General features: G+C 45.5%; 1 protein-coding gene across 1 annotated transcript in view; it reads left to right on the forward strand.

Annotated features, from left to right (window-relative positions):
- Positions 1-25,803, forward strand: part of MACROD2 (mono-ADP ribosylhydrolase 2) — a 989,050-nt gene that overhangs the window by 357,787 nt on the left and 605,460 nt on the right. The window lies entirely within an intron of this gene.

Here is a 25,803-nt window from a genome sequence, read left to right on the forward strand (position 1 = left end):
GCCCATTAAATAAAATGGTGCTTCCTCCTGAGTATACCTGCGTAGGAGTACTCCCTATAACTAAACAATGGACTAAATGTATCTTTGCTTACCAATATATCTAATTCTCAACATGGCCCCATTTGTTGATACTTACATTCAGAGACTGTGGCCATGAACAGACAAGACAGATTTGCAAAAAAAACAGACTAGTAGAAGCAGTGGCTATAGGTTTAAGAAACTAATGTCCTCAGCTGCTGTTGTTAGGCAACTACAACGTAATTGCCAGCCTTCAAGCTTTGGTTTCTGTCAGTAAAAGGCAGGGGGAAGGGCAGCACCTTTTTGAGGACTGTTTTGGCCTTTCAGGTGGGACTCTTTTTTGGGGGGCAGACCCAGCAGCAACTGACTTTACACCACCTGACACGCATGACTCACCCAGGCCCCATTGCTTGCATGGGTGTGAAAGCTGGGCAATGAAGAAAGCTAATAGGAAGAAAGTAGATTCCTTTGAAACGTGGTGTTGGAGGAGAGTTTTACGGATACCGTGGACTGCCAAAAAAAACAAATCAGTGGGTTATAGATCAAATGAAGCCTCAACTGATCCTGGAGGCTAAAATGACTAAACTGAGGCTATCATATTTTGGTCCCATTATGAGAAAACAAGAGTCACTGGAAAAGACCGTCATGCCAGGAAAAGTGGAGGGCAGCAGGAAAAGAGGAAGACCCAACAAGAGATGGACTGACTATAAAGGAAGCCACGGCCCTCAGTTTGCAAGAACTGAGCAAGGCTGTTAAAGTCAGGACGTTTTGGAGGACGTTGATTCATAGGGTCGCCATGAGTCGGAAGCGACTTGACGGCACTTAACACACACCCGCCCTAAGCCCGGTTTGACTGTGAATGAGGGTGGGTCATAAATAAATAAATAAATAAATAAATAAATAAATAAATAAATAAAGGGAAAATACGTCGGGCATGTAACAGCCTTAGTTGGGGGTGGCTACATAAATACAGGATTTGCTCTTGCGACGTAATTTTCAGTTTGAGCAGAACTCACTCTGAGGCAAGAGGAAAAGGGGAGCAACACCACAACTGGCTTATTTAACTCGTGTGGGTTCTTTAAACACTGCAGCAGGCAGAAGCTTCCTGGTGCAGAAAAGAAATCGCCCGGCTGAGGCACCTATTTGCCTACGATCTAATTACATCTTCAGTAGGGTTGGAAGTACAAAGTTAGCTTATTAGAACCACGGAAACCTTTGGCTCTAAGCCAGCTCAGAATGATATTTATTCAGCCTGTTATCACTCAGGGCCTTTCCTGAGAAAGAGGCAGGTTTCTGTTTGGCTTCCTCAGTCCAAACACTAGATTAGATCCTCTCACGCATGGAGGTCTAGTCTCCTAGGGTTGCCAGCTTCCAAGAGGGGTCTGGAGATCTCCCGGAATTACAACTCCCCCCTCTGGCCAGCTGATGGGTCACGGTGGGTGGGTGGGTTGCGGGGCAGGAGACCGGAAGCCCTGCTTCCACCAGAGGGAATGTTCTTCCGGATCCTAGCCTATATTTCCTTAGTTCGTTTAACGTGATTTGTATATTCACATTAAACGAATTAAGGAAATATAGGCTAGGATCCTGATGAACATTCTGAGAGCGAATATATTGCATTTAGCAGTTGGAAGATAATTTGATAACATGGAAACGTTCATTCATTCAGACCATCCAATTCAGGGAATTTCCTGTAGAATGAAAAGTATACTCCATGGTGAAGAGATACTGTTGAGATCCTAGCCGGGCCGTCTTGCCTATAAGAGAGTCCTATGCAAAATAAGCATTGTATACTCATGGGAGCTACGCAGAAGTAAAACATTTGTCCTGTTGCGGTGGTAGAACACAGAACACAGTTTTCGTGAAAGTCATGTTGTTATGGTAAAACTGGACAGTGGGCATTTACATTTTCTAGATATAAAAGTAATTATCTTGGAGAGGAGAAAATTCACATAAGGAAAGTGCCAGGTTTTCATAATCTTTACTAATGGATACTAGCTGGATGCCTTATATTGCTTTGAGTTCCCATAATAGATCCAATGGGATTAAAAAGCACAGTGCAATATAGAAAGAATTCTCAACCTTTGCCTTCTCGATGTCCAAACTTTCTGTTAAGGGAAGCTGTATCTACCATTCAAAAGGAAATAAAGCAGAGGATGAAGTTTTAATTTTGACCCAACCTGCCCCTTGAAATGGTGGACTGGATTCTTCCCTATCAGGGGGATAAGGTTGAGGAAAAGAGACTGCAGCCTGCCACCCCCCCCCCCACACACACACCAGTGAGCCATCTTCTTGGGATCAGTTGCAGCCTGCAGTTCTACTTGGGAGGAGGAATGTTCCTCTCGAGGTGTCCGGCTGCTGCCTTTTGCATAGATCTGCTGGCTTTCAGTGTTCCCCCTGACAGCCCAAGGAACATAACTGGGGTGTGTGGTGGGGGGAGTGAAATGGAAGAAAAACACTCAAGGAAAAAGCCCCAGAAATAAAATTTGAATGTAAGTGTTCCTAATCTCCAGAAGGATATTATTCAACATCAGAAGCAGCACTCTCAATCAGTCCTCTGAACTGCTGGGTTTCTCATATCAAGTACTACCAGTCCCAGAGTTCCTTTTGCGGGGTGGGGGACAACACCCGTGGGAGGGCAAAACAAAGCACCAGGAGACAGGGGGACCACATGCTGCTGCTGCTTCTGGTAGGGTTTGCAGGCCTTCGCCACCGGCGAAGGAGGGTGGGGTTTGGGGAGGGAAGGGACTTCAGTGCCATAGAGTCCAATGGCCAAAGCGGCCATTTTCTCCAGGGGAACTAATCTCTATTGGCTGGAGATCAATTGTAATAGCAGGAGATCTCCAGGTAGTACCTGGGGGTTGGCAACCCTGTGTGTGTGTGTGTGTGTGTGTGTGTACCTAATTTGGGAGGGCAGGTGGCATGGTATAGCCAGAGCTCTTCAGCTCTCAGAAGCTGAGCAGGGTCAGCACTTGGATGGGAGACCACCAAGGAAGGTTCTGTGGAGAAAGGCAATGTCAAACCACCTCTGACTCTCACGTGCCTTGAAAGCCCCTTGCTGGGGTCGCCATAAGTTGGTTGTGGCACTTATGTACATACATATATATAAACTAATGGAGGGAAGGTGGAATGGTATAGCCCGATCTCATCAGAACTTGGAAGCTAAGCAGGGTCGGTACTTGGAAGGGAGACCACCAAGGAAGACTCTGCAGAGGAAAGCTCTGGAAAACCACCTCTGCTTCACGCTTGCCTTGAAAACCCATTGCTGGGGTCGCCATAAGTCTGTTGCGACTTGACGGCACTTACAGACGTATGTACCTACTTCACTCACAGTCACAAACACAAAGGCTCTGTGTCCGGTCTGGGGGTTGCTATACATACAAATCACATGAAGCTGCCTTCTACTGAATCAGACCCTGGGTCCATCAAAGTCAGTATTGTCTACTCAGACCGGCAGCGGCTCTCCAGGGTCTCAGGCGGAGGTCTTTCACATCACCTACTTGTTTAGTCCCTTTAATTGGACATGCTGGGGATTGAACGTGGGACCTTCTGCATGCCAAGCAGACGTTCTACCACTGAGCTACAGCCCAAAGAATAGACACAAGAACACATGAAGCTGCCTTACACTGAATCAGACCCTTCGTCCATCCAAGTCAGTATTGTCTGCTCAGACCGGCAGCAGCTCTCCAGGGTCTCAGGCAGGGGTCTTTCACATCACTTACTTGCCTGGTCCCTTTAACTGGAGATGCCGGGGATTGAACCTGGGACCTTCTGCATGCCAGGCAGATGCTCTACCAATGAGCCACGGCCTCTCCCCTAACCAGGCAGCCTAAAAGTGCAAGCAGGTAAAGGAAAGGTGGGGGGGGGGAGCTAAAGGAAACCAGTCCGCCCTCCAGTTTTTCAAAGGCCTTTCTGCGGTCAGGCAACGACACAATAACTAGGGAAGGTGCACAAACAAAATCAAAATGGAAGTGATTTCAACGTAGAGACTGAGTCTGTGGCGGCTAATTTTGTGCGAAGTGTGCACAGCTCTGCGGATCCTTTGCCCCCTGCCCGTGGCTGTGGCAGAAGCTGAAAGAAGGTGTAGAGAAAGATCAAAAACATCAAAAACTACAGGAGTTCTCTGGTGGGGCGAGAACGGTTAAGCCACCTGGCCACCGTGTCTATTGACTGTGAACTTGCAAGAGAAATTGACTTGGGTGGATGGGGGGATAATTCATGGGTTTGCAATGAAAAAAAGGCCAGGAAGATCAAGCTTTAAAGTTAATTGGCCTCGTGTTTGAAGCCAACTTGGTCTATTAGAATTTTTTTTTTAAAAAAACGAGACACTGGCAGAATAATGGCCAAAAAGTTACAAAACAGTTCGCAAACTTGTAGGACTCTCAGGCTGGGTGTGATTTTTAAACGAAAGTAACACCAGCAAACCATTTCCCCCCAGAAATGTAGCCAGTGTCGTGTAAGTGGGTAATAGTGTCGGACCTGGATCTGGGAAACCCGGGTTCGAACACCCTCTCTGCCATGGACCCTTGCTGGGTGACCTTGGGCCAGTCACACACTGTCAACCTGACCTACCTCACGGGGTTGTCGTGAGGGTAAAATGGAGGAGAGGAGAATGATGTCGGCTGCTTTGAGTCCCCATTGGAGAGAAAGGCAGGGTGCAAATGAATTAAACAAATAAATATTGTATGTGTGGGTAGGGTCGCCAACCTCCAGGAACTAGCTGGAGATCTGCTATTACAACGGATCTCCAGCCGATAGAGATCAGTTCCCCTGGAGAAAATGCCCGCTTTGGCAATTGGACTCTATGGCTTTGAGGTTCCTCCCCTCTCCAAACCCCGCCCTCCTCAGGCTCCGCCCCAAACATCTCCAGGTATTTCCCAACCTGGAGCTGGCAACCCTAGTGTGGGATGAGGGATTGTGTTGTTGCTGTTGTGGGGTTGTTTGACAAATACATACTGAGCCTGAAAAACATAATGCTTGGGTGCTGTCTTCCCTGAATGTTTCCAGATGCACATTTGCATACATAAGCACTTCAAATTGCCCCTCAAAGTTGTTTCTTTTTAGAAGGAGGCCATCCGAGTTTGTTGCATGTTTTTACATGCAATGTGTAGTCTTTTAATATCTGAGAAGAAGAAGAATTGGTTTTTATAAGCCGACTTTCTCTACCACTTAAGGGAGACTCAAACCGGCTCACAATCACCTTCCCTTCCCCTCCCCACGACAGACACCCTGTGAGGTAGGTGGGGCTGAGAGAGCTCTAAGAGAGCTGTGACTAGCCCAACATCACCCAGCTGGCTTCATGTGTAGGAGCAGGGAAACAAATCCAGTTCATAGAATCATAGTTCACCAGATTAGCGTCTGCTGCTCATGTGGAGGAGTGGGGAATCAAACCCGGTTCTCCAGATCAGACTCCACCACTCCAAATCACCGCTCTTAACCACTACATTACACGCGTTGTTAACCTGTTGGTCTCTGAGATGGAAGGGATCCCATGACTCCAAGGGGCTTATCAAATATTTTCAGGCCCAGAGTTATTTGCTGGCATCTTTAACTAATACTCCTTTCTACTTTCCATAAAATGCTCAGAGATTGAGGAAGGAGTTTAGTATAAATTCTGCAGGGAGCTTCAGCAAGCCAGTGTGATGTAGCGGTTAAAGTGTCCGATTAGGATCTAGGAGTCTCACATTTGAATCCCCACTCAGCAATGGAAGCTTGCTGGGTTTCCTTGGGCCAATCACACACTCTCAACCTAACCTACCTCACGGGGTTGTTGTGAGGATAAAATGGAGGAGAGGAGACTTATGAAAACCGGCTTAGGTCCCCATCGGGGAGAAATGTGGGATATAAATGAAGAAAATAAATAATTCAGGTCTGTAGTGATTTGCTTGCAGCTTTATGCAATACCCCTTTATAGTTTAAATAAAATCTTTAGTGACCAAAGAAGGACAATAGAATCGGTTCTTCAGTGAGCTTTCTCAATAAGTTAAAATATACACCGAACTATATCTGGGGCTCCCCATTTTACATATAGGGCGAAAACCCATGGGAGGTTTTGCCTTGGATTTGCCGCTCTCTAGATGCACATTTTCCCCATCTGAATTCTCAAAACACTGCATGGGGGGTTATTGTTGAGTTTAGAGAATTTGGATGGGGAAAAAGTGCATCTAGAGAGCAGCATATCCAAGGCCAAACCTCCCATGGGTTTTCGCCCTGTATGTAAAATGGGGAGACCCGGATATAGTTCGGTGTGTATTTTAACTTATTGAGAAAGCCAACCAAAGAATAATAATATTGGACTGAAGTCATAATTTGGAAGCGAAAATGTTAGACAGATGTTAGATGTTGTGAAAGGGAGTATTACCAGAATGGATGCTTTACAAGTAGGGTTGCCAACTCTGGGTTGGGAAATACCTGGAGATTTGTGGGGTGGAGCCTGGGGAGGGTGGAGTTTGTGGAGGGGAGGGACCTGAACAGGATAGAATGCCATAGAGTCCATCCTCCAAACCAGCCAATTTCTCCACGGGAAACCAATCTCTGTCACCTGGAGATCAGTTGTGATTCCAGGAGATCTCCAGGCCCCTGTTTGTGCAGTCCGAAGAGGCATCTGGCCGCACTTGTCACTTGCGTGGCCTGTTCGTATTAATTCTTTCTCATTAGAGGGGTGTTCATCAGCCCTGACAGCTGCTAAGCATCCGAGTGCTTTCAGGGCTTCCCACTGCCTGGAAGCAATTTGCTTCATGACCGTGAAAGTTGCTGAGCAAAGGGAAGAATGAACTTTTCGAAACGGTGACGAGTTTTCAGCACTTTGCAAGCAGCTGTCCTGAAGTTGGCAACATAACCGGCCCAAACACATAAGAACATAAGAATATAAGAAAAGCCCTGCTGGATCAGACCAAGGCCCATCAAGTCCAGCAGTCTGTTCACACAGTGGCCAACCAGGGGCCTCTAGGAAGCCCACAAACACGACAGCTGCAGCAGCATTGTCCTGCCTGTCTTCCACAGCATCTGATATAACAGGCCTGCTCCTCTGATCCTGGAGAGAATAGGTATGCATCATGACTAGTATCCATTTTGACAAGAAGCCATAGCCCTGTCCTCCATGAACATGTCCGCTCCCCTCTTAAAGTCTTAGAACATAAGGACATAAGAAAGGCCCTGCTGGATGAGACCAAGGCCCCTCAAGTCCAGCAGTCTGTTCACACAGTGGCCAACCAGGGGCCTCTAGGAAGTTCACAAACAGGTAGACTGCAGCAGCATTGCCCTGCCTGTGATCTCTACAGCACCTAACAGAACAGGCATGCTCCTCTGCTCCTGGAGAGAACAGGTATGCATCATGACTAGTATCCATTTTGACTGGTAGCCATGGATAGCCCTCTCCTCCATGAACATGTCCACTCCCCTCTTGAAGCCTTCCAAGTTGGCAGCCATGACCACACCCTGGGGCAGGGAGTTCCACAATTTAACTATGCGTTGTGTTGAAGAGTTACTATTAGATCACGATGGGTAGCTGTGTTAGTCTATCCGTAGCACTAGAAAAGACCAAGAGTCCAGTAGCACCTTAAAGACTAACCAAATTGCTGGCAGGGTATGAGCTTTTGTGAGTCACAGCTGACATCTTCAGATACTTCTTCTTAAGTAATTTCTTAAGTTTCTATTAGAGTTATGTATAACTTTCACTCCCTGACATTTTGTGGTCAGCTCAGCCTCTCGTGGCAGCAATTTTGTAGTTGTCTCCACCTTCTGCAGCCATTTTGTAGTTGTGCCCCACACCCTGTGTCAGAATGCCAAAGGTCTCTGCAGGCTGAAAATGTTGGGGACCCCTTGGGATAGCGTGCTGGACTAGGATCATGGAGGCCCAGGTTCAAATCCCCACTCATGGCTGGGGACAATCACACACACTCAGCCTAGCCTACCTCTCAGGATTGTTTGAGGATAAAAATGGTGATGGCATCTCTGGTTAAAGGGACCAAGCAAGTAAGGTGATGTGAAAGACCCCTGCCTGAGATACTGGAGTTATGCTGCCGGTCTGAGTAGACAATACTGACTCTAATGGACCAAGGGTCTGATTCAGTAGAAGGCATCTTCATGTGTTCATGTGTTCTACTGGAGGAAAAGTGGGGAATAAATGAACACATGAAGCTGCCTTCTACTGAATCAGACCCTTGGTCCATTAGAGTCAGTATTGTCTACTCAGACCGGCAGCGGCTCTCCAGGGTCTCAGGCAGAGGTCTTTCACATCACTTACTACTGGATGATTTTAACTGGAGATGCTGGGATTGAACCTGGGACCTTCTGTATACCAAGCAGAGGCTCTTCCACTGAGCCACAGCCCCTCCCCAAATGAATTCCTGTCAAATGAAACCCCACTCGCTTATAAAAACCAGTGATCATTTCAACAGTGATTCATTTTACTACTAAGGAAGGAACTCCTTTAGGGAAAAGAACCAGAGGGAAACAGATTGGCCTGTGTGTTCGCCAGAGGCTTAGACAAGAGGGCCATTTGGGTTCTGTTGTTTCCATTTGGTTTCCCATCCATTTTGTTTTCCTAAGCAGTGTGCGACTTGGCTCGATTGCAAGGTGCAGCTGCTTACTCTGCAAGCACCTTTCCGCACTGCGTCTGGTTTCTGCTTATGGCACGTGGTGTTCCAGATTGTGTTGATGGTTGTTTGTAGGCCTGGTGTAAGAAAGACGCCCTTCCTTGTAGCAGGGAGTTGTGCCAGATGGCCTCCTATTCTTTCCCAACTTTGATTCTGCAATAAAGTAAGAAGAAGAAGAAGAAGAAGAAGAGTTGGTTTTTTATAGGCCGACTTTCTCTACCACTCAAGGGAAACTCAGACCGGCTTACAATCACCCTCCCTTCCCCTCCCCACAACAGACACCCTGTGAGGCAGGTGGGTCTGAGAGAGCTCGAAGAGAACTGTGACTAGCCCAAGGTCACCCAGCAGGCTTCATGTGGAGGAGTGGGGAAACCAACCCAGTTCACCAGATTAGAGTCCTCTGCTCCAAACCGCTGATCTTAACCACTACACCACACTGGTGAATTGGGGAAATGACCCCGAGTTGCCAATATGTACGATTACTTCAGCGCAGTCTGGTTGAGAAGCCGCTTTGGTAAACATGCATGATTTTCCAAGATTGTGCTGCTGGGTTTTCTCCTTCTGTTTGGATCAGCTAGTAGTGTTGGATTGATTCTCAGCGGCGTGTTGTATTATGCATTGGCTACTATAGTGGCACCCTGACCTGGATGGCCCAGGCTGGCCCAAACTCATCAGATCTCGTAAGCTAAGCAGGGGTGGCCCTAGAATCACAGAGTTGAAAGGGACCACCAGGGTCATCTAGTCCAACCCCCTGCACAATGCCAGAAATTCAGAACTACCTCCCCCCACACCCCCAGTGACCCCCTACTCCATGCCCAGAAGATGGCCAAGATGCTTTGGTTAGTATTAAGATGGGAGACCACCAAGGGAGTCCTGGGTTGCTTCACAGAGGCAGGCAGTGGCAGACCATTTCCATTTGTCTGTTGCCTTGACCTGGATGGCCCAGCCTAGCTCAATCTCATCAGACCTCAGAAGCTAAGCAGGGTTGACCCTGGTTAGTACTCAGATGGGAAACCACCAAGGAAGTCCAGGGTTGCTATGCAGAGGCAGGCAACGGCAACCACCTGTTTGTCTGTTGCCTTGACCTGGATTGCCCAGGCTAGCAGGGATGGCCCTGGTTAGTGCTCGGATGGGAGACCACCAAGGAAGTCCAGGGTTGCTCTACATAGGAAAGCAAAGGCAAACCCCTCTGTAGGTCTCTTGCCTTAAAAGTCCTATAAATTGGCTGTGACTTGACAGCACTTTCCGCTTCTGCACTACGATAGCAAATGTTTGGGTTACGGCCCCTTCCCAGAAGGACTTTTACAGTGCCAGAGGATCTTTAATGCTTAGCCAGTACAAGGTTAGATGACCGTTGGTGTTCAACTTGATATTATTGAAGCAAGTTAGGGCATCAAAATAAACTATGCGATTGTCGGCTGAACAATATGGGTTTGCCAGTTTCCATACCGGAACCTTTTCTTTAGCTTAGCTTCCGCCTCCTTGGAGGAGGAGAAGGGGGGAAATGTGGCCTTTCCTCATAATCAGAGAGGCAATTCAGTTTAACCAAGAAGTTAGCAACATACTAGCTAGATCAGGGGTCTCCAGCGTGGTGCCCTTGGGTACCCTGGTGCCCACTGACACCTTTCCTGGTGCCGCTAAGTGTTCTTACAAAGTGGGTGGGGCCAGGTGGGGTTTTTTTTGCCCAGTAGGGCTTCTGATTGGCTGTGAAGATTTTTTTAACAGCTGCTTTGGCAGCAGCTGTCATTACAATACAAGGATCTACACTGTGTTACTGAAGGTAAGCTGTGTGTATGCAAGAAAATATTTTAAGTAATATCTTCATTTTTAAAGGCATCCTGTTAAAACAGAGTTTCTGCTTGAAATATTGAAGAGTTACTAGTAGCTATGCAGAAGTTCACTCCTTAATGTTTTGTAGCTGGTCCTATCTCCTGTAGCGCAGAGAACCAGCGTGGTAGTAGTGGTTAAGAGTGGTGGACCCCAATCTGGTGAACCTAGGGTTGCCAGAACCGGTAGGGTTGCCCGGTCCCTCTTTGCCATTCGCAGGAGGTTTTTGGGGTGGACCCTGAGGAGGATGGGGTTTGGGGATGGGAAAGATTTCAATGCCATAGAGTCCAATGGCCAAAGCAGCCATTTTCTCCAGGTGAACTGATCTCTATTGGCTGGAGAGCAGTTGTAATAGCAGGAGATCTCCAGCTAGTACCTGGAGGTTGGCAACCCTAAGAACCGAGTTGGGAAATTCTGGGGATTTTGGGGGTGGAGACTGAGGAGGGCGGGGTTTAGAGAGGGGGGACTTCAGCGCCATAGAGTACAATTGCCAAAGCGGCCATGTTCTCCAGGGGAACTGACCTCTGTCGCCTTGAGATCAGTTGTAATAGCGGGAGATCTCCAGCCACCACCTGGAGGTTGGCAACCCTAGGTGAACTGGGTTTGTTTCCCCACTCCTACCCATGAAGCCTGTTGGGTGGGGCTGAGTCAAAGTTCTCTCTGAACTCTCTCAGCCCCACCTACCTCACAAGGTGCCTGTCGTGGGGAGAGGAAGGGAAGGTGATTGCAAGCCGGTTTGAGACTCTTTTTGGTAGAGAAAGTTGGGGTATTAAAAACTAACTCTTCTTTCTTCTTCTGTGGTAGCCCTTTCTGGTTGCGCCCACCAATTAGGAATTGTTTGCCTCTCCAAAGACCCTCTCATAGGAAATCCAGAGCCTTGAATATGCTTTCTTTTTTCTTTCTGTTGAAATCCACAGATTCTATCAGATTTCAGCAGCGTTTTCATTTCTGGATTAGGCTACTTGATGACTTGAATAATAACACGGATCGGGCCAATTTCGCGTCCATTTAGAGCTGCCCTCTTGGCAGCGCTTTTGGGATTCTGATCAAAAATGTCAGGAAAACCAGTTCAGTAGCTAGCAATATATATGGGGGCTCACAGCACTGAAGCAAATGGAACGGCATCATTGTAAAGGGTCCATTGAATAGCACACTTGGTATTTGAAAGCGATTTAAAAATTCAGGCACAAATAGGCTATGCATTTCACTTTGTGTGAATACCTGATTCCTTTTGCAAAAATGGCCGATCCAGAGGGACGATGCTTATCTTTTATCCTGCTGAAATTGAATGCTCCCCATAAGTGGTATGTCCACGGACGCTTTTCCATTGCATATTTATCTGATAGACTACAGAAATTTTCATTTAAGGCAAAGTGGCAACTCCAGCAGAAAATAAGTGAAGAATTCTCTTTTGTAAGTTGTAATTGAGGTTATGGCACGGGAGTTTGCCTTTGGCAGATTTCTATTACCGAGAAACTGAAACCATGATTTTTAGCTGCAGAGTAAGCAAAACAAATTAATTATTAGGGACATAGGAAGAATTAAAGTGCGGGAGAGGGTTATCTGAAGTGAAATACAGTATATTGACATTTCTGTAGTCAGAGGATTACTGGCAAGCTATGTAGCATTGAATAATCTAGGCCTCTGTTGCTTCAGCGAATTGTTTTGCAGGGATTAATGTATTATTTTGATTACCGTATTAGTGATCCTAATGCAGTCTACGATAACTTTGCTTGGAAAATATTTTCTCTATTGCATCAACTGTGAATTCGAACTTAGCAGTTACCTCAAGGTGTGATAAGCAGGGCTAGACAGGTAGTAGGCAGTGTAAATATTAGTGATACATTATTTTATTTGATAATAATCCATAATGAATCACGAGGGAGTTAACATTAGTAAAAGTGAAAACAGAACCAGAGGAAAAAATTGTTTCTGAAAGATTAATTAGAAAAACTTGGTCTCTAATTCACACCTGCATCTAAGTACATGCCTGTCTTTAAATATGCAAAAAATAGTTATTAAACAACACAGTCTGAGACCTCTATCCTATAAATGAAGCTACAGTTATTAAAATATAGACTTCCTGTGGTGTAGTGGTTAAGAGCTGTGGTTTGGAGGGGTGGAGTCTGCTCTGGAGAACCGGGTTTGATTCCCCACTCCTCCACATGAGTGGCAAAGGCTAGTCTGGTGAACTGGATTTGTTTCCCCACTCCTACACACGAAGCCAGCTGGGTGACCTTGAGCAAGTCACATTCTCTCAGCCCCACCTACCTCACAGGGTGTCTGTTGTGGGGAGGGGAAGGGAAGATGATTGTAAGCCGGTTTGAGTCTCCCTTAAGTGGTAGAGAAAGTCAGCATATAAAAACCAACCTTCTTCTTCTTCTTCTTCTTCATTTGCCACAAAATGTTAGCATATCATTGCTCGGAGAATTTTTGTTGATTCTGATTTGGTGATGATACTCATTCTCATACTGTAAATGGTCAGATTTCGATAATTGGGACTTCTCATCAATTAAAATATTACTTGTCATAATTAACATTTCATCTGCATACATTGGGGAGGGGCTGTGGCTTAGTGGAAGAGCCTCTGCTTAGCATGCAGAAGGTCCCCGGTTCAATCCCCGGCATCTCCAGTTAAAATGACAAGGTGGGATGTGGTGTGAAGGACGTCTGTCTGAGATCCAGGACAGCTGCTGAGTAGACAATACTGACCGTGATAGACCAACGGTCTGATTCAGCATAAGGTAACGTCATGTGTTGATGTGTATTTACGAAATACATTTTATGTATCAGAAGGCATTGGATTTCTTCTTTTTGCAAATTGTCATCATCATTACTTTTATTAGGCATTTATCACACCATAGTTATAAAACAGGATTACAAAAACCGGTCTATAAAACATTAGAATAACATTAGCAGTGGGATTAGCTAGGGATACGAGCAAGCTGTTTGTGTATCCTTGATGCAGCTAGTAGGTATCTGGCTACTTGTTGAATAAAATTGTGGAACTCCCTGCCCCAGGATGTGGTGATGGCTGCCAACCTGGAAGGCTTGAAGAGGGGAGTGGGCATATTCATGGAGGAGAGGGCTATTTGTGGCTACTAGTCAAAATGGATACTAGTCATGATGCACACCTTTTCTCTCCAGGATCAGAGGAGCAGGCCTGTTATATTAGGTGCTGTGGAACACAGGCAGGACGGTGCTGCTGCAGTCGTCTTGTTTGGGGGCTTCCTAGAGGCACCTGGTTGGCCGCTGTGTGAACAGACTGCTGGACTTGATGGGCCTCGGTCTGATCCAGCAGGGCCTTTCTTATCTTCATATTTAATAAAAGGTCTGAAAAGCTCTGAGCACTAGACCACAGAGGTCTGATAACAACATTCCTCGGCCTCAGATAAAACTTGCAATGCAATAACACCTGAATTAAGTGTTCAAGAACCCCGACCATACATGGACAGCACCTATTGCTGAAGGGAAATCTCTTATATCTACCATATAAGATGTCTGATGGGAGAATATTAAGTCTGGCAAGCATGAATGCTTTGCGCATGTCGGGTGAAGTAGGTGAAGCTGAGAGAGTTCAGAGAGAACTGTGACTGGCCCAAGGTCACCCCACAGGCTTCATGTGGAGGAGTGGGGAATCAATCCCGGTTCTCCAGATTAGAGTCTGCTGCTTGGAGGAGTGAGGACTCAAACCTGGTTCACCAGATTTTTAAGGTCCACCTGCTCTTAACCACTACAGCATGCTGGCTCTATTGGTTCCACTAGTATAATATAGTAAGAGGAAAGGTATTTTCTCTCTGGGGTTATTACCTCTATGCCCTGCAACAGCTAAACATCTTAACGTGTTTTCTTAACAACTGCTGAAGTCCAGTAGACGATAAAGGGGCCAGCTGTCGTTCAGGACAGAAGGACGGTTGTTGCTGGCAAGAAGGGAATACAGGACAGGGAAGGCCATGGGGGGTGGCGGGCAGAGGGCTGAATTTCGCACATTGAATTGAATTAATGAACCCGATCGCTGGCTGTATATCTCAGTTCTCATCTCAAGGAATTTAAACTCCAGGGGACCAATGGCAGCGCTGAACAAGGCATCCATTATTCACTCTTCCCATGTCTCAGGACAGCCCAGGTGTTCAAAGAAAGCCCGATCTCTGTGACAATTGCCTGCTTCCTGAGTGAAAGCACACCTGGGAAGATTTGCCCCTCCAGCCTTCCCCGAGACTTTTACAGAAGCCCGCCCCTTTTCAGAAGTCAATTTCCCAATTTAATTGCCGTAGCAGCCGTCCCGTTAAGCAGGGGTGGAGAATAATAAATGAAAATAAACAGCAAGAAAAAGAACTAAAATAAATGGCAAAGGAAGAAAATAGTTTTAGTTATAAGAAGAGACGGTGGCCCTTTATGCACGCGAGGTTTTGCCTCGGATTCGCCGCTCTCTAGATGCACATTTTCCCCATCCGAATTCTCAAAACTCAAAAATAAGCCCCCCATGCAGAGTTTTGAGAGTTCGGATGGGGGAAATGTGCATCTAGCGAATCCGAGGCAAAACCTCCCGTGCATAAATGTTGAATGTTTGAAAGACTTGGAAGCCCCCCCCCACCTTTGAACAGACAGGGGTCTTTTTTTTGTTTGTTTGTTTGAGGTCCAGTTAATGATGTGTGTTCACAACACGGCATCGATTCCTCGGTTTAAAATGTGTTACCCCAACTGTCATTCTTCCTCAGATTTCCCATGCTTGCCGTTTTTTCATCTGTTGTATTATCCTTCACATATCCAGTGCAATTTTCATTCATCCAAAGAGGTAATAGAAAGATTGCTCGAAGGCCAGCCCCCCCTTTTAATGCAATTTAGTTCCATTACCCTATTTGCTGGAAGCGTTTTGCTTGAGAATAGTCAGTAATGAAAAGCACTTGGGTCCGTCTAGTCTCTTATTATATCATAACTTTCAATCTAGAGATCTGTTACTAGGAAACTAATAAATTTGCCACAATATTTTTTAAAAAATATTATACTTAAGATCAAAATTCTCTGTTAACACGACGGTTTCATTATTTGCCTTTCCTTCTATTGAAGGAAATCAAGGCTGAGTTAAGATTTTGACCTTTAGAGCCCTTTGGCACTTTTAAAAACTAATTTAAATTGTTGGGAATGGAGTCCGCTTTGTTAGAAGCGTGAAACATATAAACATGTAGAAAAGATATAAACACTGGGGCCAAAAGGCTGTGAAATGCAAGAGGTTCAGTCTATGATCTTTCAGAACAAAACTCAAATATCTACCATGTAACCTATTGACCATCCACTATAACACTACGCATACCTGACTAAGCCCTCTCTAGTGCATGAAAGCTTGACATAATCAAACTATTCAGATGCAACAACACAATATTGTTTTTCCTGGCATACCTGTCCTTATATACCTGTCCTCCACTTGATTGGGAGCAGAAAGCCATTCTGTGAACATCAGTGAATCTGTAGAGCTATACTGAGGAACATCAATTTCAAGAATTTCCAGGCTGATTCACTCGCCGTCACCCCTCTGAAGACTTCGGGTCTTTGTGTTGATTATGAATACCGTTTCCGACTGTCAGAGGTCACCTGGTTCCCCCCCCCTGCCTTTTCCCGTGTTTTGGCCGCATTTTCAGAGACCTGTTTTATCTCGAATTTGAAAACGCGAACAAATCACGGGTAAAGGCAGAGGGGAGAGGGTGGCGACCTCTGACAGCCGGAAACGGCATGCATAATTAACACAAAGACCCAAAGTCTTCAGAGGGGTGACAGCGAGGGAAACAGCCATGCATAAAAGACCCCAGAGTTTAGCTATGTTAGTCGGCTGCAGCCAAAATCAAGAAATATTTTTTTGTGGCACCTTAAAGGTATTTTCCCTGACCTGGATGGCCCAGGCTAGCCTGATCTCGTCAGATCTCAGAAGCTAAGTGGGGTCGGCCCTGGTTAGTACTTGGATGGGAGACCAACAAGGAAGCCCAGGGTCTCTATGCAGAGGCAGGCAATGGCAAACCACCTCTGTTAGTCTCTTGCCTTGAAAACCTTACTGGGTTGTCATAAATTGGCTGCAACTTGGCAGCACTTTCTCTCTCTCTCTCTCTCTCTCACACACACACACACGCACGCACGCACGCACGCACACAGAAAGACATTTTAAGACTTATTAGTGCCAAAAGCTTTTGTGAGCCAGAGTTCACTTCGTCAGAGACAATTACTAATTTAAGAGTATTTTTAAAAATCACCATTTTACCACTTGGCAGGACTTGGTCGTATTTTGGTCACGTCATGAGACGACAAGAGTCACCGGAAAAGACCGTCATGATAGGAAAAGTTGAGGGCAGCAGGAAAAGAGGAAGACCCAACAAGAGATGGATTGACTCAATAAAGGAAGCCACAGCCTTCAATTTGCAAGATCTGAGCAAGGCTGTCAAAGATAGGACATTTTGGAGGACTTTCATTAATAGGGTCGCCATGAGTCGGAAGCGACTTGACGGTACTTAACACACACACAGGACTTGGTAGCACACCGACTGTGCGCAAAGTTAAACTCTGGCCATTGCTTATCAAAAAGAGGTATTATTCACAGCCTTTTCAATATCTTCTTAATGTTTCCTCCTTCTACTGTTACAGTTCTGTAACAAATAATCCATTTGAGCTTCCGGGTATGTGAAGTCACCCTAGATAGCCTTTGGTTTACTGTTTGACAGAAGTATTTTCTAATAATCTGTCGTGATCATGAGTTCCTATCAGAGTCTGAGCCTCTCTCTCTCAAAGGAAAAACATCCAGGGTGATTCCCATAGGCTGTTTTCAGGGGGTTTGGTGATTTTAAATGTTATACATTTAAACCAGTGATTCCCAAAGTGGGCAGTACCACCCACTGGGGGATGGTGGGATTACCTAGGGGGGCACTAAGAGGCAAGGGGGCAGCAGGGGGGTGCTAGAGGTGGGACCCTTCAACTGTGTTGTTGGATAGGGTAGGGGGGCACTGGGGTTGAGTTTGTGGAACCAAGGGGGCAGTGGCCTGAAAAGTTTGGGAACCACTGATTTAAACGATCTTCTCCATCTCCAAATAGTAGAGAGACACCAGAGCTCTGCATCTTAAATGTGGCAGTGAATGCCACATTTCATTCACTTGTTGAGTAAATGAGTAGTTCCTTTATCCATCCTGAATCTATTCCCCTTCAACTTCATCGGGTGCCCTTGAGTACTAGTGTTTGGGAGAGGAAGAAAGAGTTCTGTCTATCCACTCTCTATGCCCCACGGATAATTTTATAACCCTCTATGATGCCCTCCTATCAAATATTTTAATAAATATCCTTAGCAGTTTCAGTGAGCATGCTTTTTCGCTGTGTGCCATATGTCAACTGTTAAATCTACACATTGGTCCTAAAATTATAACTCAAGGCACTGAATCATAGAATCGTAGAGTTGGAAGGGATCACCAGGGTCATGTAGTCCAACCCCCTGCACAACGGAGGAAATTCACAACTACCTCCTCCCCCACACCCCCAGTGACCCCTACTCCATGCCCAGAAGATGGCCAGGGTGCCCTCCCCCTAATAATCTGCCTAAGGTCATAGAATCAACATTGCTGAGAGATGGCCATTAACCTCTGCTTAAAAACATCCAGGGAAGGGGAGCTTACCACCTCCCAAGGAAGTCTGTTCCACTGAGGAACCACTCTAACTGTTAGAAAATTCTTCCTAATGTCTAGATGGAAACTCATTTGATTTAATTTTAACCCATTGGTTCTGGTCCGACCTTCTGGGGCAACAATAAACAACTCGGTACCCTCCTCTGTATGACAGCCCTCCAAGTACTTGAAGACGGTTATCATATCCCCTCTCAGTCTTCTCCTCTTCAGGCTAAACATACCCAGCTCCTTCAGCCTTTCCTCATAGGACTTCACCATCTTTGTTGCCCTCCTCTGGACACGTACCAGCTTGAAACACCACTTGACATTATCCGTATTGAAAGGAATTGCTGTATACCTAGACCTGTTATTATCTATTATGGATCCCTGCTGTGCTGTCCAGATTGATTCCTGTATATGGCACATAAGTTTTGTCACAATATGCATTTATGCTCACGTGCAGTGATGTATCCGTGCAAGAAGATCACATATATCAAGTTGCATCCACCCCTTTGTTTTACCTTTGCTATCGGTTGTCTGAGATGCGATCAGACAAATCGTAATCCATATGCAGTCGTGGTACATGCTGACAAGATTGTGTTTCAGGAAAACGTGTTTCAGAGATGCTACCCATATCACCCGTTCTACAATAAGATTTCCAGGTTGCAATCAAACCTGATAGCAAGTAATTTCGGAAAGACTTCCATTTCTCTGATAAATTCAAACTGTTTTGGAGAAAGAGTGTTGTGAGGGCTGTTATCTCAGACCGGTTTCTGAAATGCTATGTGGATTATCTCAGTCCAGGACAATGCTTGGTCTCGCCCAAGACAACACCGCTCCAGCAAAGGTCCTAACTATTGCTGTTTAACATTGTAATGCCAGGTTGTCCTGACCCTACAGTACATTGCTTTGCTTGTGAAGTACGCTTAAGAGAGCCCCGTTTTACAACTCAAGAGCTTTTCATTTTCTTTTCATACAATCAAAACATATTATATTTGGATTGCCTTTCAGAGCTGCAAGAATGCCGGGCTTGCTGTTGAAATCTCTCCCATACAATGGCATAGCATTGATAATAGGCGTACCGCTCTTGCGGATGAGTCGAGGGCCTGGAGGAATGAAGAAATTGTTTGGGTAGCACCTGGATTCTTGTGTGCCTGTCCAGTTGCAAATCCCTTTGAGGTGGGAATCGAGGCAAGTTTTTTTTTTTATCAGTTGGGCTCTCTGTCCAGTGGCCAAACCAATTTCACAGAGATTGCCAGTCGGGTTTGTACACCCTCGCTTGAGCGGTCTGCAGTATAACAGAGATTCTCAGCCTTTGCCTGAGTCAAAATAGAGGCTGCCAAAAATGAACCGTTCGATATCTCATTGTCAATCCTTTAAGCTACCTGAGCCATAGCAAACTCATCTGATAAATCATAAGCATTATTGTTTCAAAAACTGGATTTTCCTCCAAAGAAAAATGAGTTGGTCTTATATTTGAACGACAGAAATGAATATGAGTGAAGGTGGAGTTACATAGGGCATATCGAAATATTTCTTCTACTGCTCAATGAATTTTTTTTTTTAAAGAAGAAGCAAAAGATTGTAGCTCTGAATATCGGTTGCTAGAGAAATATCAGAGCTTCAGAGGTAGAGAGAACAAAAGTAGCTTTTGGAATACCCTTTCTTGAACATTTTGCCTTTTATAATACACTGATCTGAATGGATTGGATACCGTAGCTTTGTTCGACTAACGCTGGTGTATTCATCTGGTGTCGCCATTAGTGGAATGGATCCATGGGATCCAACTTGTTTAAAAGTTTTAGAGCAATTACAGTTTCTTACCAAGTAGAATTATCATCTTCTTTAAAGGTCTCCTGTATTGCAAGCAGAGTTATGCCTTTCTAAGTCCATTGAATAGGATTGCCCTGTTGATCATCAGGATGACACAGCCAAGTTTGCAGATGACATCAAATTATTTAGGGTGGTTCAAACAAAATCGGACTGTGAGGGATGGGCATTAAAATGGCAAATGAGATTCAGTGTGAGCAAGTGCAAAGTGATACATATTAGGACAAGAAATTCCAATTTCACATATACACTGATGGGATCTGTGCTGGCAGTGACCGACAAAGAAAGGGATCTTGGTGTGGTAGTGAATAGCTTGATGAAGATGTCAACCCAGTGTGTGGCTGCTGTGAAAAAGACAAATTCCATGCTGGCCATAATTAGGGAAGGAATAGAGAATAAAACTGCTGCTGTCATACTGCCCTTGTATAAATGTATGGTGAGACCACACTTGGAATAATGTGTACAGTTCTGGTCACCACAGCTACAAAAGGATATTGCAGAGCTTGAGAAGGTGCAGAAAAGAGCAACCGAAATGATCAGGGGACTAGAGCAACTGCCCTATGAGGAGCGGTTAAAACACTTAGGGCTGTTTAGCTTGGAAAGAAGGCAGTGAAGGGGATTATAAAATTATGCATGGTTTGGAGACAGTGGACAGGGAGAGGCTTTTCTCCCTCTCATAATATTACAACGTGTGGGTCATTTGCTGAAGCTGGAGGGTGAGAGATTCAAAACAGAAAAAGGAAGTATTTCTTCACACAACAAATAGTGAAACTGTGGAACTCCCTGCCCCAGGATGTGGTGATGGTTGCCAACTTGGAAGGCTTTAAGAGGGGAGTGAACATGTTCATGGAGGAGAGGTCTATCCATGGCTACTAGTCAAAATGGATACTAGTCATGATGCATACCTATTCTCCCAGGATCAGAGGAGCATGCCTGTTATCTTAGGTGCTGTCTTGTTTGTGGGCTTCCTAGAGGCACCTGGTTGGCCAACTGTGTGAACAGACTGCTGGACTTTTTCTGGGGCTCTTTACTGATATTAAAGCATTGGAATACAAGAAAATCTATGTAAAATAGTGCATGAACAATAAAAAGAGTGACACATATATTTTGTTCTTCACCTTGTCTGATCATAAAACATATTCTGATCATAAAACATATTGAAGACCGAGGACCTCTTCAAATAGCTTGTTCTCTGTTGCTCCAGAGACTAGGACACGAAGTAATGGATTTAAACTAAGAGAAAAACCATTCCACCTAAACATTAGGAAGAACTTTCTGACGGTGAGGGCTGTTCAACGGTGGGATGTCCTGCCTCGGAGGGTGGTGGAGTCCCTGTCTTTGGAGGTCTTTAAGCAGAGGCTGGATGGCCATCTGTCGGGAGTGCTTTGATTGTGGGTTCCCGCATGGCAGGGGGTTGGACTGGATGGCCCTTGAGGTCTCTTCCAACCTTGTGAACTTGTGAGTTCCTGAGCATGTAATGAATGGCCATTATTCCAGTGTCTTGACACTCTTATGGGGACCTGACAGTAGTTCTTTTTCTATGTGCCAAATATTCTCCTGCCCAATTTTCTCCAGCAGTAGCTATAGGTGACCCCCACCCCCCAAAAAAAATCTGTCCTTAATACTTTTCAAGGGTCAGGTTTCTGTCCCAGAAGGCCTCTCTTGACTTCTTCACAGTAGGATGTCTTCCCTTAACAAGGCATTTTCTAAAAGCTGTCAAACAATCGAAGTCCCAATTCCACATAATTGGTCTGGCTTCGAAACTCGATCTGGGGCTCAGGCAGTTGACTCTTTAGGAATAACAGGCCATTGTTCTGTTCAGGTGGTTTGTTGGATTGCAGTTAGCCGAATGAGAAGAGGAGGAGAGATGCGTTGCCTTGGCAGAGCGGCCCTAGCAACTGCGCGTTCCAAAGACAAATTCCAGCTTAGGAACGAATGAAGAGAGAGAGACCTCCTTTTTTCTTCCACACAACGTGATAAGGAAATGAACCTGCGCGAACTCATTATTGCCCCACATCTTCCATCTAACTATTCTTTCTTCTGAACGCTTTCTTCTAAGTGGAGTGATCCTTGGCGTTATTTTTGTATGGGCTAGAAGAAGAGTTGGTTTTTATATGCCGACGTTCTCTACTTCTAAGGAGTCTCAAAGTGGCTGACAGTCTCCTTCCTTTCCTCTCCCCACAACAGACACCTTGTGAGGCAGGTGCGGCTGAGAGAGTTCAGAGAGAACCGTGACTAACCCGAGGTCACCGAGCAGGCTTCATGCGGAGGAGTGGGGAAACGAATCCAGTTCTCTAGATTAGAGTCCGTCGCTCCTGTGGAGGAGTGGGGAATCGAAGCTGGTTCTCCAGGTTAAGAGTCCAGTGCTCCTAACCACTACACCACTCTGGCTCTCTCCTGGTAGAAGAGCTCCTGGTATATTGCTCCTGCAGACAGCAGAATAGGCTTCAGTCATAGTGAAGCCCAGGGCTGGAACATGCAAGTCAACCAGCCAGCACAACCCAAGCCAGGGGTCCCCGGTGTGGGGCCTGCGGTTGCCATGGGGCCTGCTTTTCCTGGTGCCCACCAAGTGTTTTTGAAAGTGGGTGGGGCCAGATGAGGCTTTTGCCCAGCAAGGTTTCTGGTTGCCCACTGGGTGACTGAAAGTAAGTTGAGGCAGCCCTTTGGTGGCTGGCTCGACCTCCTCTAGCTGCATTAGAATCCCAAAGGTGCCCACAGGCTCCAAAAGGTTGGGGACTCCTGGGCTAGAAAACACCCTGTTTCCTATCAGGACAAGCTGGTAAAATATAAGGATACTAAGGTGAGGGTAAATGGAGCTTTCTAGTAAGGAAAACTCTTGGTTGTTTAGCTTCTTGTAATGTTCCTGAACAGAAATTGAAGTTTCATTAGCAGGATGCAGAGGCCAGAAATGAGAAATAGGTGATATGAAATAACAATTAAAGTGAACGATGTCAGTATGCTTTCTATTTCTTTTCACCTGTGGAATGCTTTTTAGAACACACTAGAATGCATTACTAGGGAAAGCCAGGCTGGAGAGAAAAGGGCCCCTGCGCTTTTTAGCTCTAAAAGTTCGGACTGTTCCTTGCATTTTCTATAGTCTGAATCTCTTTCTTGCATTCACTTTCCTGGCCTGCATTAGCAAATATGTTAGAGACTTCTCATCTTTGATGTTTCAATGTGCTCAATCCACTGCGTTTACAGAGAAACCTTTCTCCGATCGATTAGGGATGGTTCAATTTTGATACCCCAGGTGTTCAGGAAAAAGAAATTGCCCTAGTTAAAAAGGCTAGTTTTCTTTGGAGTTGAGGTAGAATCATAGAATCATAGAGTTGGAAGGGACCACCAGGGTCATCTAGTCCAACCCCCTGCACAATGCAGGACACTCACAACTACCTCCCCCACACACTCCCAGTGACCCCTACTCCATTCCCAGAAGATGGCCAAGACGCCCTCCCTCTCATGATCTGCCTAAGGTCATAGAATCAGCATTGCTGACAGATGGCCATCTAGCCTCTGCTTACAAACCTCCAGGGAAGGAGAACTCACCACCACCCGAGGAGGCTGTTCCATTGAGGAACCGCTCTAACAGTTAGAAAGTTCTTCCTAATGTCTAGATGGAAACTCTTTGGATTTAATTTCAACCCGTTGGTTCTGGTCCGACCTTCTGGAGCAACAGAAAACAACGTGGCTCTGTATCTGTATCGATTATTTCAAAAATTTAAAACAAGCAATATTTTGAGTTAGATGTCTGAGTCTCTGCAGTATAGGGTTGCCACCTCTGGGTTGGGAAATACCTGTAGATTTTGGGGGTGGAGCCTGAGGAGAGTGGGGTTTACGGAGGGGAGGGACTTCAGTGGGGTATAATGCCATACAATCCACCTTCCAAAGAGGCCATTTTCTTCAAGGGAACTGGTGTCTGTCGCCTGAAGATCAGGTGTACCGGCATGAGATCTCCAGCTGCCACCTGGAGGTTGGCAACCCTACTGAAGTATTGGCATTCCAGCATGGCAGCTAGCTTGGTGCATGCTCATAATTGACTGGGTGCCGGGGTGGGGAGGTGATGGGAAACAGGGGCAGTGCCAGCGTGTGTATTTGCAGTACAATTTAGCATAATTTTTAGCATCCAAAAAGTGACTTCTTTGCAGCTGCTGCTCGCAAACTGAAAATCACATTTCTGTTGGAACAGAGGAATGTTTCCCCCCTTTACTAATTTTGATACGTATTTCAACAAACTAGTCCAACCCCCTGCACAAACTAGTCCAACCCCCTGTTCTGCAAGAACATTGGTATTTTCACAGTAGCGACACCAGCAAATCCAGGTAAGTCATGTTCGTTGCAACAATGTGTGTGTGTGTGTGTGTGTGTGTGTGTGTGTGTTTATATATATATATATAAAGTCCTCTTTGTTGTAAAAATATGCAAGTATGATGTGGAGTGAATTATTTGTGCTTGGGCTGAGTGTAGGGTTCCCAACCTCCAGGTACTAGCTGGAGATCTCCTGCTATTACAATTGATCTCCAGCCGATAGAGATCAGTTCACCTCTGCCCCAAAAACCTCCCGCCGGTGGCAAAAAGGGACCTAGCAACCCTAGATGCAGACACTCTAGCACGCTCCCTCCAAAACTCTCTGGAAACCACAGAGTTTCAGAGGAGATTGCTAGAGACTCCTTTTCATTTCTGGGTCGCGTTGCTCCCGCCCCAGACAGCTCCCGCCGGTTGCCAGAGGTGGCAATAAGAGGAGAATTGTTAGTGTTGAGGGAAGATTTAAACAGATTTGAAGGGGGAATGCAATCCAATCTGCTGCCCAAACACCGTTTTTCATCCCCCACACTAATTTCCAGCATTGTGTTATACCAGAAGCTTCCTTGGCGGATCTAATGCGTTTGTGGCATCCCCTCTGACTTTTCCATTTTCTAAACCCAACTCCATTTTGTGGCAGCTGCAATGGGAAGCTGAGACTGAAGAGACAAAGATCATGTCGATAACCCAGCTGACTGGAATAGAATTTATCTTAACACTTTTACATTATTGTGTGTGTCTCTCTCCCCCCACCCCCAAGAAACTGGACTTTTTAACTTCACAGCATAAGAAGAACACAACTTGGTCATGTTGACCAAGTTTCCATTCCTTTACAATCTTAATTGATTTCAAGGCTGAGGCTATATATTTAGTAATAGCGCGCACTGTGGATGCAATCTGTTTTAAGTGCCCTTTCCTTTGGGGATCGTGCTTCAGGAGAAGACTTCAGCTTGATTAGTTAGAATTCAGTGAAACCTCTCATTAGACACCATGGTCCATTACCAGTTTAAGAGGCATCGCTAAAACCTGATTTGACCACGCTGAGCATCGCTAGCTGGCTGGTAATCGTCTTGCATTATTAAAGGTTCTTTTACGGACTGCAGGTCCTTCCAGCCCTCCATAGTTGGTTGGGCGAGCAATTCGTTTAATTAATTGTCGAGCTGCAAATGGCATAATCCTTGGACCAAAACCACAAATTCTATGTACTCAAATCTCCAAGGTTTCACGGGGGGGGGGGGGAGGGAACCCCAACAACAACATTCTGCTAAAGTTTTACATGCTTAAATTACTCTTTGCCTACGTTATGAATGGTAGTGCTCTCCAGAAAGCGGAGGATTTGCTGTTTCACTTCCATTGAATCACTTATGCAGAACCACATCAAAAGCATGGCAGAAAGGGACCTGGATTTTGATTAAAAGGAAAGATAAAGGAATTGATTTCTGCCATTCCATTACTGTGTAAGAAAAAGGTATGAAAACATTCTCGGTTCTAATTAAAACTGCCTCTGCTCTGGTGGTGATGCTTGGGGGGTTATACGATTTTCTGTGGGAAAATTCTCTTTTGTGAGGAATTATTAAATTTTCGATCTCTTTGGAAGACCTAAA

The sequence above is a fragment of the Euleptes europaea genome, chromosome 10, assembly GCF_029931775.1.
Source record: "Euleptes europaea isolate rEulEur1 chromosome 10, rEulEur1.hap1, whole genome shotgun sequence".
Lineage (NCBI taxonomy): Eukaryota > Metazoa > Chordata > Lepidosauria > Squamata > Sphaerodactylidae > Euleptes > Euleptes europaea.